The sequence below is a fragment of the Mobula birostris genome, chromosome 1 (assembly GCF_030028105.1).
Source record: "Mobula birostris isolate sMobBir1 chromosome 1, sMobBir1.hap1, whole genome shotgun sequence".
Lineage (NCBI taxonomy): Eukaryota > Metazoa > Chordata > Chondrichthyes > Myliobatiformes > Myliobatidae > Mobula > Mobula birostris.
In genome coordinates, this window is record NC_092370.1 from 42,180,296 (window position 1) to 42,194,814 (window position 14,519).

General features: G+C 40.9%; 1 protein-coding gene across 8 annotated transcripts in view; it reads left to right on the forward strand.

The window, feature by feature from the left end:
- The window catches only part of unm_hu7910 (un-named hu7910), a 203,341-nt gene that overhangs the window by 126,489 nt on the left and 62,333 nt on the right, over window positions 1–14,519 (forward strand). The window lies entirely within an intron of this gene.

The window sequence follows — 14,519 nt, forward strand, 5'->3', positions numbered from 1 at the left end:
AATCTTAGAGAAACAACCGTAGTTGTTTCTTGAAGTGACGTTCTTGTAAGAATCTGGGGTAGAAGTGAATTCATTATCTTTTGACTTGAACAAGAGTACTGTCCACTGAGTTGTATATAGACATAACCACTTAGTAAATAATTGGTCCTTCCAAGTCAACTGTATTTTGTTTTGTTGATGTATGGTTCAGACTATACTATATTAACAAATCTTTATGCACAATAATCCTCATACTTTTTAAGGCTTTTATTCTCTCCAACTCCCATCTTTAATATCACTGGCAGATATTCATTATCCTTTTAGATCAACTGCACATCATTGTGGTTGGTCTTAAGATATTCCTTTTTTAATACAGGGCTAGCAGATGGAAAAGAAGCAAGTATAACATTACAGTTTACAAAATAGGAAAGGTAAAATGACCAAACAGTTACCCTGATATCCGCTGTCGGCAAACTGTTGAATCCATCATTGCAAACACCAAGGGTACATAGTAAATCCTAATATGGTTAATTTGAAGCAACATGGTTTTACGGTACGAAAATCATGTTTGCCAGATCTATTTTTTGATGCTGTATCTCTAACAGAATACACTTTTTAAAAAGAAAATCTGGTGGTTGCTGTGAATCCAGCCATTCAAAGACATTTGATAAGGAGCAGCATAAATTGTTGAACATAATTAAAGAATAGCTCATGAGGCTGGGGGAAAAGGCAGAATAGGGAAAGGAAGAATTAAAGGATAAACAAATCAGTCATTTTTAAATTGATAGACTCTTACTTGTAAATTTCCACAGGATTTGGTCCTGGACTTTAATAGGATCTTTAATAGGATGCTAACTATGGTAATAGTGGCAGCAGAATAATATCTTTGCAAGTAGCTTAGTTAATATATCCTGAATTTTAGAACATAGCACATAGAAAACCTACAGCGCAATACAGGCCCTTCAGCCCACAATGCTGTGCCGAACATGTACGTATTTTAGAAATTACCTAGGGTGACCCATAGCCCTCTATTTTTCTAAGCTCCATGTACCTATCCAGGAGTCTCTTAAAAGACCCTATTGTATCTGCCTCCATCACCGGCAGGCCATTCCACGCACTCACCACTCTCTGCATAAAAAAACTTACCCCTAACATCTACTCTGTACCTACTTCCAAGCACCATAAAACTGTGCCCTCTCGTGTTAGCCATTTCAGTCCTGGGAAAAAACCTCTGACTATCCACACGATCAATGCCTCTCATCATCTTATACACCTCTATCAGGTCACCTCTTATCCTCTGTAACTCCAAGGAGAAAAGGCCAAGTTCACTCAACCTATTCTCATAAGACATGCTCCCCAATCCAGGCAACATCCTTATAAATCTCCTCTCCAGCCTTTCTATGGTTTCCACATCCTTCCTGTAGTGAGGTGACCAGAATTGAGCACAGTACTCCAAGTGGGGTCTGACCAGGGTCCTATGTAGCTGCAACATTACCTCTCAACTCCTAAACTCAATTCCACGGTTGATGAAAACCAATGCCTTCTTAAGCACAGAGTCAACCTGCGCAGCAGCTTTGAGTGTCCTATGGACTCGGAACCCAAGATCCCTCTGATCCTCCACACTGCCAAGAGTCTTACCATTAATACTATATTCTGTCATCATATTTGATCTACCAAAATGAATCACCTCACACTTATCTGGGTTGAACACCATCTGCCACTTCTCAGCCTAGTTTTGCATCCTATCAATGTCCCACAGTAACCTCTGCCAGCCCTCCACACTATCCACAACACCTCCAACCTTTATGTCATCAGCAAATTTATTAACTCATCCCTCCACTTCCTCATCCAGGTCATTTATAAAAATCACGAAGAGAAGGGGTCCCAGAACAGATCCCTGATGCACATCACTGGTCACTGACCTCCATGCAGATTATGACCCGTCTACAACCACTCTTTGCCTTCTGTGGCAAGACAGTTCTGGATCCACAAAGCAATGTCCCCTTGGATCCCATGCCTTCTTACTTTCTCAATAAGCCTTGCATGGGGTACCTTGTCAAATGCCTTGCTGAAATCCATATACACTACATCTATTGTTCTACCTTCATCAATGTGTTTAGTCACATGCTCAAAAAATTCAATCAGGATTAAGGGGAACAGCCACAGGGGTACCGTCTACTATCTGACTCTTGCCCTTCTCTCTCCTGACTGTTACCCACTTGTTTGTCTCCCAAGGCACCAGTGCGACTACCTGACTATAGCTCCTATCTATCACCTTCTCACTCTCCCTGACCAGACAAAGGTCATCGAGCTGCATCTCCATTTCCCTAATGCGGTCCCTAAGGAGTTGCAGCTTGACGCACCTGGTGCAGATGTGGCTGTCTGGGAGGCTGGGAGTCTTCCAGACTTCCCACATCTGACACCCAGTACAGAACAGTGACCTCACACTCATACTTCCTGTTTCTATTCCCCACAAGTAACTGACCTCACCTCGACCCATTGTCGCCTAAGCCCTCCTGACTCCCTCTACTCCACTGCCCACTCCTCTGGCACCCACTCTATAAAGCTGTCTTCTTTTTAAACACTTCTTGCTGTTCTAACTAGCTGATGTCCACGTGCTTGTGCAGTTGTGCCTCGATTACACTTGCAATCCTTTTTAGATTTTAAAAGGATTCCAAGTGTAATTCAATTTGCTGAGGACAAGTTCCAGAATCAGTTTATTCCATTATCCTTGCGCCATAACTGATAAATGTCTTAATCAAAAAAAGAAACACAATTCAGGAAAGTACTGTGTTACTTGACCAGATTGTCTTTCAGTGAATCTTGCACGATGTCTTTATTGAATGTTTTTTGACAGCCCTTTTGTTGAGGACTGCACTCAAGAAAGTTGCTTGATGTTCAGCAATATTTTATGGATATTTTTGACTATAGATGTGCCAATTTCACAGAAGGCATGTATCTATCCCACTTATAGTGTTATAATCACAGAGTTGCTTGGTCTCTCCATAATATTCCAGCCTGTTTCAGCAAACTAGGTTTGGGTCCTAAACCCTATTGTATAATTTTAAAAAAACACAATTTCTTGAGTAAGTTAGAAACCTCTTCTACTTGTTTTATCTCATGCATTTTCTTATTTTCCTTAACCCAGTGTTCCTTCCTTTTATCAATATTCACCCATCTAATCTCTAGTGGTTTCTCATTTGCTTTCTCTCTGTCATGCATTTGATTGGTTTATGATATTTGAATAAATGCAGTTATTTTTAGATTTTTAATTTCAAGTATTAATTGGTAGGTTAGTGGTCTTTTGCATAGTTCGGTGACAGGAGAACAGAGGAAGTAGGTGGGCATAAGAGAGAGGATAGGTTACAGGAAAGGCCTAAGAAGTGGGAATGACATGATTGCTCCAAGAGCCAGTGAAGACTCAATAGGCGGAATGGCCAGCTTCTAAGTCATGAGGAAATACAGTAATATGAGCAATGGGGCTACCTCTTTCTCATGCTTTGGTGCCACTGTACGGATTTATTATTAATAAATTAAAAATGTAGTTGAAAAGCAAATTGAACAGCTTTCAATCCATCACTCCTTTGTCTTCCATTTTAAGGCTCAATTCATAATCCTACAATTTTTGATCATTTATTACATTGCTGTTATTTCATTCCTAGTGCGCATGCGCCAGTCGTGCATGCAGCCTGGTACAGCCGTTCCGATCTATTCTTACTTTCTAATTCACGTTATGTTTTGTATTTTTTTTTCTTTCACCGTAACATGTCGAAGCTGCACCCTCTGTAACATGCTGGTAGAGAGAGTTTTATTTGGGTTTTCTTTGGCGTTGGAAATGGTTACATCCCAACACGCGGGACAGAAGCAAGGTCGCATTGTGTATTCCATGGACCAGCAAATACTGGCCGGCTTAGCGAACAGAGCGGCGGATACCCCTGCTGAAATCCGGAGGAAAACACACAGAGGATGCAGAGGGGGATCACAAAGCCGAGGAAAGAGGACCAGGTTGAGACAACAGAGACTTTTGGAGAAGAGGAGTTCGGTGGGTAATACCGTTCCGGCTGACCGGAAGTGCACTGAGAGCGGTAAGCGCAAAGGAGCAGGGTGCTTACTGATCTGGTTAACAACGGATGGTGCAATCTGGGGTATATTACGATCAAGGAACGTGTTTGCAGACTGGATATGGAACTTCTTATTGTTGGACTTCGGCCACATTCCACCGTGATACAACACTTGGCGGCACGGGAGGTCATTCCTGCCTGTGGCCATCGAACGTGCAACTCCTCCCGTGGAGGGTCAGACACCCTGAGCCAATAGACTGGTCCTGAACTTATTTTCCATCTGGCATAGTTTGCATTTTGTTGTTTGATTGTTGGGGTTTTTTGTATTACTATATTTACGCTCTATTCTTGGTTGGTGCGGCTGTAATGAAACCAAATTTCCCTCAGGATTAATAAAGTATATCTATCTATCTATCTATATGACTGTAGGTATTGACCATAATAGGTCCTCACCTTAATTTTAATCCTAATTATATACATGTTATAATTGCTATCCTACGCATTGAATTGGCTAGCTGCAGTGCTTTCCGGAAATCTGCAGAGTGGATATTTGCATTACACTGAAAGATGGGAGCAGGCATTTCTGGTCTCCTTCACTATCTTTAAGTCTAGTGACATTCCGTACATCGGAACTGAAATATACTTAATATTCAAACCCGTGATGGTGCATTTGCCACTGCTACTTACTACAAACGTAAGTGGGCGATGTCGTTTTTTAAATATTTCTCCTTAGTGACTGACAGTGATATTCAGTGAAATCTGGAGGCTATGTCTTGTGTTTCATACTTACAAAAAAAGTACATATTGTAATTTGAAGGGCCTCGTAACCTGAAAGATTAATGAGTGCAAAGATTCGTAGTGTCTTTCATTTTCTTAACCAAGCTGGGATGTCTGGTATCAAAACAATTTGTATTAATATACCTCTTAATTTCTTGGAGTATTTATTGTTAAAATCTAGTAAAAGCATTTTTGGCAAGAAGGAAAGATTGAGGAGAAATGACCAAAAGATTGTTCAGAGAGGAAGGTCTTAAGATGCATTTTAAAAGGACAGAAAGAGGGAAAGACAGACTTGGGGGAATAATTAAAAACAGGGTGAAGGCATAATTACTATGGTCAAGAAGTTAGTGTAGACTCAGCAACACATTGGCTAGCTTGCCATTCACCATTCCCAGTACTGAAAAAGAGTTAGGGATGGGGTTGGGTAATTGCTTTTGTTGTGTGAGTGGACCTGTGCAGGAGTCTAGGATCAGAGGCTTTATTTGAGAGGCTTCGGAAAGGAGGCACAGGTGAGTAGCAGGTAAGAACAGGTTTTTTTTCAAATATACTATTAGTTTTGTGTAACTAAAAAAAGATATAAAATTATAACAAATTGTAACAAGTTAGAGGATCATGTGATATGTTGTAGCTGCATCACGTAGGAGCTGGTGGACCCCATTGTGGTTCCTGGTGACCACATCGGCAGCAGTGTTGGTTGCTCGAGGAACTCAGGCTCAAAGTTGATGATCTGGAATCTGAGCTTCAAACACTGTGGTACATCAGGGAGGGGAGAGTGTTACCTGGATGCTGTGTTTCGGGAGGCAATCACACACAATAGATGATCTACTTCAAATTTTTTGAGATTATGTGGACACGCAGTCCTCTTTTATTGTCATTTAGTAATCTATGCATTAAGAAATGATACAATATTCCTCCGGTGTGATATCACAGAAACATAGGACAGACCAAGACTGAAAAACTAACAAAACCACATAATTATAACATATAGTTACAACAGTGCAACAATACCATAACTTAATGAAGAACAGTCCATGTCACAGTAAAAAAGTCCAAAGTCTCTCGAAAGTCCCACATCTCACGCAGACGGGAGAAGGAAGAAAACTCTCCCTGCCATGCCTGACCACAGTCCAACTATGAGTCATCCAAAAACTTCGAGCTCTGATCAGCCCTCCGACACCGAGTACCGAGCACCATCTCTATTCGAACACTTCGACCTCAGCCTCAGTCACCAGCAGCAGGCAAAGCCGGGGATTTTGGGGCCTTCCCTCTGGAGATTCTCGATCGCACAGTAACCACGGCAGCGAAACCAGGCATTTCAGAAATTTCTCTAGATGTTCCTCTGCTTCTCACGTCTGTCTCCATCAAATCAGAATTGTCCACATTTGATCTGTTGCCAGGGCCACGAGGGTGTGACTACAGGTAGGGGGATCCATGAGGTAGTGCTGAAAGAGCCTCGGCCCTTGAGCTTGTCCAACAGATCGGCTGAGGGAATTTGAGCAGCTACTGATTAAATTAAAAAGTAGAATCAAAAAATTGGTCATCTCTGGATTATTACCTGAGGCATGTGCAAATTGGCACAAGGTTAATGAGATCAGAGAGCTAAATGCATGCCAAAGATCAGTGTAGGAGACGTGGTTTTGAATTCATGTGACATTGGCACCAATACTGAGGAAGGAGGGAGCTGCCCCAAAGGGGTCGAGCTCCACCTGAACCATGCTCGGACAGGGATCCTGGCGAATCATATTACTAGGGCTGTGGATAGGGCTTTAAATTAAATAGCAGGGGGGTGGGTTCAACAGCTTGGAAAAGTAAGGATAAAATAAAAGGGAAGGAGAGTGCAGGAAAGGGTATGGAAGACTCCAGAATAATAAAAAAGACAAGTAGCTTAGAAAGGAAATGAACTTCGGGTAACATGGAGACATGATTGAAAAGGGTGATGAATACAAGGTTGAAGGTGTTATACTTGAAAGTACGCAGTATACAAACTAAAGTAGATGATCTTGTAGCACAGTCAGAAATTGGCAAGTATGACTTTGAGGGCATCACTCAGTCATGGCTGAAAGATCTCAGCTGAGAGCTTAGCATCCAAGGATATATATAATTTCTTAAAGGATAGAAAGGTGAGCAGAGGGGATGCAGTGGCATTGTTGGTAAAAAGTGAAATCAAATCCGTGACATAGAATCAGAAGATGTAGAATTCTTTTGTGTATAGTTAAGAAGCTGCAAGAGTGAAATGACCCTGATGATAGTTATATATATGCCTCTAGATGTGGACATGGGACAAAGGACGTTCGCGGTCTAGGTTTCCACTCCATGCTCGAAGGTGACAAAGAACATCTGTGGATATTGGACTGTCCCAGGATCAGATGTTTGTGTGATCAGAAGGCACAAGGACTGATCAGTCAGACAGGATTTGGAGGATTATCCATGTCTGTGGCTAGGAGGGATGGTGGGAGAGCAGAAAGGGGCTTGTTTGCTATTTTGTTGCTTGTTGTGTTCTGTGTTGTTCTGCTGAGCATGCTATGTGTGACAATACTTGTGGGCTGCCCCAGTACATCCATGGCTGTGTTGGATGTTATACAAATGATGCATTTCACTGTATGTTTCAACATGCATGTGATAAATAAATCTGAATCACTAGCCGGAATGTGGGATACAAATTACAATGGAAGACAGAAAAGGCATGTAAAAAAGGTAAGGTTCCACTGGCCATGGGGTGTTTCAATATGCAGATAGTGGGAAAATCAGGTTGTTGACTGGATCCCAAGAGAAAGAGTATGTAGGATGCCTCCAGAGGGCTGTTTAGAGCAACTTGTGGTCGAGCCCACTAAGGAAGAGGCAATTCAGGGTTTGGTGTTGTGTCATGAACCAGATTTGATTAGGAACCTTAAGGTAAAGAAATCCTAGGAGGCAGCAATCATAATATGATAGAATTTACCCTGTAGTTTGAGAGAGAGAAGTTAAAAATCAGATGTATCGGTATTACAGTGGAGTAAAGGGAACTACTACCTCAACCCTGCAGAGGCAATAATGGGGTTCAAAGAAATGGTGGACAATCTCAGTAAGTACTTTACATCCGTCTTCTCTGTGGAAGGTACAACAGCAGTATGCCAGAAATTTGAGAACCATTTCTGTGTATCCTTGGTGGCTGTTCTGAGACTTTGATTTTAACTATGTTATAATTTCAACAGATTTAACACTGCCAGTATTTAGTGTCAATGCAGTGATTTGGTGTTTGTAGACTTGTACCTGATGATTATGTACCTTTTTGTTTGGATGTATGCAGTTTTGTTTTGTCACTCAAGCCATCCGTATGTCACACTGTCTGGAAAATTTGATGTTTGTGACTCTAGAGAAAACAGAAACACCATGTCTTTGTGAACTTTTATATATGTTTTTTAACTTGGGAAGAAAATACTATGATTAACTAAGAAGAACATTTGTACATGAATTAGAATTACAGGATTCTTGAGCATCAAAAGATTTGTTAATAGGTTGACCTACACTTGAGTGTAAATATTTCTGCTTTTCATTGTATTTGCATGATATAGGCATCCATATAGTGTGCCTGATAGAAATTGACCAAGAGTGCCAAAGGTAGCTGCAGTCTAATGCAAAAATGAATAGAAGTATTGATGCTGTATGGCAATTTGTAAATTGCTATGTGTTAAATCGCTGACGTCGATGCGCCAAATTTATCTTTTTTTCAGTGCATTAGTATTTGAGTTGTGTGATTTGTCTGTAATCATAGTGACCACACAGCAATGTTTCCTGCCACCCTCCTTGGCATTAGTGTATTACATTAAGATATAATGAATATTTCAGTCAATTTTTGCTCATGAGGGTTTTGATTTGTTTGAATGCTATTTCTTTCAGCATGTGACACATTTTAAAGCATTGTTAAATGTACTGAAACACACTTTTGAAATGCTGCAGAATGACCTTAAAAATTACCTTTCTTGCTTGGTCTTTCGTGGCATTCTCAGTTGGACATAACAATCAACTGAGAGACTCAAACATGATGGTTTGGCTCAAACAGCAGCATTTTTACTGCCTTCGACCTCTTGGCCTATAATTTTTCTTACTCTCTTGTTATTGTCAAGGCTGGAACTCTTCTAGTTAAGTGAGAAATGTCGAAGAGGATGTCCAGAACAGCATCTGGCATAATCTGGGAATGCTTTGTCATCTTGGTGAAGCTGCAATACAAGAGACGGGAGTTGACAGTATGCTATGGAACAGAAGTATGCAACGCCATAGCCAACATATTTGAAGAATACTATTCTTCTTGCTGCATCCAGTCGTAAATGATGCCTGATGATTAAATAACAAATAGCAGGGAGGGGCACCATGAGTGTACAGATCATAAATGGTAATGAAATCAGGATGATGATGATGATGCAAAAGATGAGCCTCATTTATTCGCCAGAAGTGGCAAGAGGGTCATCCACCTCTGCCACTGATTTGGTCTTTATCTGATTCAGATCACTCCACCAAACAGTTGGATAGAGCACAGTACTAGACAAACATTATGGGATGTGACAACATCCCAGCAGTGGTGATGAAAACATGTGCTCCAGATCTGGCTGCGCCTCCAATCAATTTCATGAAAGATTCAGTACTTGAAGATATGGACTAAAATTATATATCCTGTCCACAAATGGCTGCACAGATTAATTTGGATGGTTATCACTTCTGGGCCTTGTGATCATTAGCAACATGATGGAACACTCCATCGCAGATAATAAGTTCTGTTTGCTTTGATCAGTAATTCTCGATTTGGGGTCTACTAGAGCTTCTCAGCTTCAGTATATGATTGGTCCAAGGTTATCAAGGGACTTGTTTCCAGAGGTGAGTTGGATGTGGCTGCATTTGGCATTGAAGCACCATTTAACTAGTTACATATGCAAAATGCTGAGAGAACTTTGGCTTTGGATTTTGCATCTGCAGACTTCCTCATGTTTATGATTTAACTAGTTTGGCATTTAGAAGTTTCAGGGAAGTTAAAGATCATGGTCATCATGCAAGAAAACTATCCACTAGCCATTGTTGTGGTTATTGGAGGCCTAGTAGCTTCAGGTGTTCCTCAGAGCAATATTACAGGCCCAAATATATCAAAGATTGACAATGGGATGTAGTGGGGGCGGGGTTGGTAAGAGAGAGAGTAAGAAAATGATTTACCTCAATAAACTATTAGATAACACAAGCTTCTACAGATTTACAAAAGAAAGGGTAGCTGAAACAAACTGGACGAGACTGTAGAATTATTAATAGGAAATAGGCAAATGATAACTATTCTAAATTATGTTGGCTCAATCTCCAGAGTAGATTAAAACCATTCCAATATAATAAGTAATCAAAAGAGCTTTAAGGAGGGAGAAACTTAAACTCTACAAATAAAGGTAAAGTACTGGGCAAAATGAGGCAACACAAAGCTACTAATCCTGATGGTCTGCATCCTTGGTTTTCAAAGGAAGTCCCTGCAGAAATAATTAACTAATTCTGCTGGAAATTGGAAAACCACAAATTCAGCATTACTGTTTTAAAAAAAAAGGGGAGGTAACAGAAAGCAGGACCAGTTTGCGTAATATTCATCATTGGGGAGATAGTGAAATTATCATTAGGGAGACAACAGCAGAAAATCAGTGATAAGGCGTTTTATAAAAGATAAATTGTAATTGACATGTTTGCTGAGGATGCAGGGAAGAGAACCTGTGAATGAAATGTGTTTGGATTTCCAGAAAGCATTATTTAAGGTATCACATATGTGAGCTTACTGCACAAGATAAGAGTGCATGATGTTAGGGACAGGACATTGGCATGGATAGAGGCTGGCTAAGAGTAAGTAAAATTTGAATCAATGGGTCATTTTCAGATTAGTCAGTAACTAATGAAGTGTTACAGGTGTCAGTACTGCCTGCCTGAACTATTAAAGACAGAGACTGACATATGTATATCTGAATTACAAATCAGGTACATAGATAGGAAATATTTAGAAGGATGTGGGATCAGCTTAGATAAGCAACAGTCAGTATGGACGAGTAGGTGTGAAGGGCATCTTTCCATGGTGTCTTATTCTGACTATATGCGCAGAGAATGTGGAAGTGGCCAAGATTGGATCAGCTGTGATCTTGTTGAGTGGCACAACAGGCTTGAAGGGCTAATTATTCCACCCTTCTGTTTCTTAGTAACTGTGTTCTAGTCTTCATTATGCCCATAGGGGGATATTGTCTGATTGGGCAATTTTCAGATTTTTAGTTCCATTTGTAGCATCTATGATGAAGCAATCTATATTCATATGCAGTTAGATCTGCCTAGTGTTCAGCTTTGGGCTGTAATGATGTTTCCCTTCGTACCTCTCTTTGATGCACAAGAACACATTTAGTATTTGCTCCTTCCCCGAGCTTTGCGGAGGACTTCTCAACCTTGTTACCACTGCCATACAGAAGGTCAGCTAACACCTAAAAATGTCAGCATCTCCAAAATCACCTTTAAGATACAGATTATTTTGGCCTGGGCACATAACCATTCTTTGAGTTGCCAAAATCTGATAATTCCCTACATGACGACATTCTGAGATGTTCTCCATATGTTCTGTACCTGTTCCAAAAGGTGACTCTGCCACTTCCTCAGAAGCAATCAGTAAATGCAACTTGGTGCCTTCTGCAGAATAAAGCTTTTTTGGCTTCCAGTGACAATAGAATGTTTGATATCAAGTTAGCATGACTCCTTAAGACTTTGTACATGCTGTATTACATGCAGGTTTTTCTACATTAACACTGTATTTAAGTTTTACTAAAGGAGGTTGTTTCCCACAACTATAAACGGAGACAGCCCATTCTGGGATTGAAAATTAACATGTTTTCTCTGGGGGAGGGGATATATTGGAATTTTTTATGAATAATTATACATCCTCCTTGACTTTTATATTAGTAAGTGTTTCTTGCAACTCCATTTATAATTGCACTCTGTTCTTTAACTATAAATTTGTCTACATTGAATCTTGTAAATTGACCCCGTATTTTGGGGAAGCAAATTATAGATCAAAAGCAGGTTTAATATCACTGGCATACGTCGTGAAATTTGTTGTTTTGTGGCAGCAGTACAGGGCAATACATAAAAAAGCTATAAATTACAATAACAAATATATATTTAAAAATTTTTTAATGAAATGAGTGGTGAAAAAAAGAGAGCAAAGCTAGTGAGGTAGTGTCCATGAGCCGATTCATTGTCCATTCAGAAATCTGATGGCGGTGGTGAAGAAGCTGTTCCTAAAATGTTGCGTGTGTGTCTTCAGGCTCCTGTACCTCCTCCCTGATGGAATCAATGTGAAGAGGGCATTTCCTGCATGATGGGGGTCCTTAATGATGGATGCCCACCTTTTTGAGGCATCACCTTCTGAAGATGCCCTCAATGCTGTGGAGGCTGGTGCCCATGATGGAGCTGGCTGAGTTTACAACTTTATGCATCTTTCTCTGATCCTGTGCAGTGACCCCCTCCATGCCAGATGGTGATGCAACTAGTTAGAATGCTCTTCACAGTACACCATACATCTGTAGATATTTGCTAGAGTCTTTGGTGACAGACCAATCTCCTCAAACTCCTAATGAAGCATAACCCCTGATGTAACTTCTTTGTAATTAGACTAATATGTTGGGTCCAAGATAGATCTTCAGAGATGTTGACACCCAGGAACTTGAAACTACTCCCCTTTTCCACTGCTAATCCCTTGATGAGGCCTGGTTTGTGTTCCCTCAACTTCCCCTTCAGGATGTCCACAATCAATTGCTTGGTCTTGCTGATGTTGAGTGCAAGGTTGTTGTTCTGACACCACTCATTCAGCTGACCTATCTCGCTCCTGTACGCCATCTCATCACCATCTGAGATGCTGCTATCAACAGCTGTGTCTTTGGCAAATTTATAGATGGTGTTTGAGCTGTGTCTAGTGCACAATCAGTGGGTGAGAGTAGAGGAGTAGGCGAAGCATACAACCTTGAGGTGTGCTGATGTTGACTGTCATTGAGGAAGAGATGTTAGATTGTTATTATATAAATGTTACTGTGGAATCATGTGTTAGTGTGCTATTCACTGTTGCAGTAAGCTGTGTTCTCAATTGCAGTATTCGATCTGTTTAACGTTTGGTTTCCTTTGTCCCATTGGTTGATTTTAGATCTTCACATGGGGAAACTACATGTTTATTCTTCTGATCCTACATTCAGTCTAGATGAAGGTAGAGTAGAACTAACTTGAATAAGGTTATATACCTGAACTATTTTTTTTGTACAGGTAAATTTCTGCTTGGGGGTCTGGACAATGGGAATGAAGAAGTAAAGGGCAGATCTTACACCTTAAGCTTCTAGTATGTTCCTTGCTGGCTCTATGAAGTTGCATCCTCCCAACTACGCCTGTGTACTGGCTCCGACTAGGCATTGACCTACCTGTGTGCTTGCTGAGCCACTCTAGTTTCCAATTATACAACACCTCTATTTTTGAATTCCGCTCCTTGTTTTCACAGTCCTTATCTCTATCATAGAGTCATAGAACACTTCAGCACAGAAACAGGCATTTCAGCCCATCTAGTCTGTGCTGAGCCATTAATCTGCCTACTCCCATCAACCAGCACCCAGAACACAACCTTCCATACCCCTCTCATCCATGTACCTATCCAAATTCCTCTTAAAAGTTGAAATCCACCCAGCATCTACCAATTGCGCTGACAGCTCATTCCATACTCTCACCACACTCTGAGTGAAGAAAAGCTCCCCCTTATGTTCCCCTTAAATATTTCACTTTTCACCCTTAACCCACGCCCTCTAGTTGTAGTCTCACCCAACCTCAGTGAAAAAAGCCTGTTTGCATTTACACTATCTATACCCCTTATAATTATGTAGACATCTATCAAATCTCCCCTGAAATCTCCTCTCAAATTTGCAGATGACACAAAGCTGGGTGGCAGTGTGAAATATGAGGAGGATGTTATGAGAATGCAGGGTGACTTGGACAGGTTGGGTGAATGGGCAGATGCATGGCAGATGCAGTTCAATGTGGATAAATGTGAGGTTATCCACTTTGGTGGCAAGAACAGGAAGGCAGTTTACTATCTGAATGGTGTCAAGTTAAGAAAAGGGGAAGTACAACGAGATCTAGGTGTCCTTCTTCATCAGTAACTGAAAGTAAGCATGCAGGTACAGCAGGCAGTGAAGAAAGCTAATGGCATGCTGGCCTTCATAACAAGGGGAATTGAGTATAGGAGCAAAGAGGTCCTTTGCAGTTGTACAGGGCCCTGGTGAGACCACACCTGGAAAATTGTATACAGTTTTGGTCTCCAAATTTGAGGAAGGACATTCTAGCTATTGAGGGAGTGCAGTGTAGGTTCACGAGGTTAATTCCCGGGATGGCGGGACTGTCATATGTTGAAAGATTGGAGCGACTGGGGTTATATACACTGGAATTTAGAAGGGGATCTGATTGAAACATATAAGATTATTAAGGGACTGAACACACTAGAGGCAGGAAACATGTTCCCGATGTTGGGGGAGTCCAGAACCAGAGTCCACAGTTTAGGAATAAGGGGTAGGCCATTTAGAACGGAGTTGAGGAAAAACTTTTTCACACAGAGGGTTGTGGTTCTGTGGAATGCTCTGCCTCAGAAGGCAGCGGTGGCCAATCCTCTGGATGCTTTCAAAAATAGTTAGATAGAGCTCT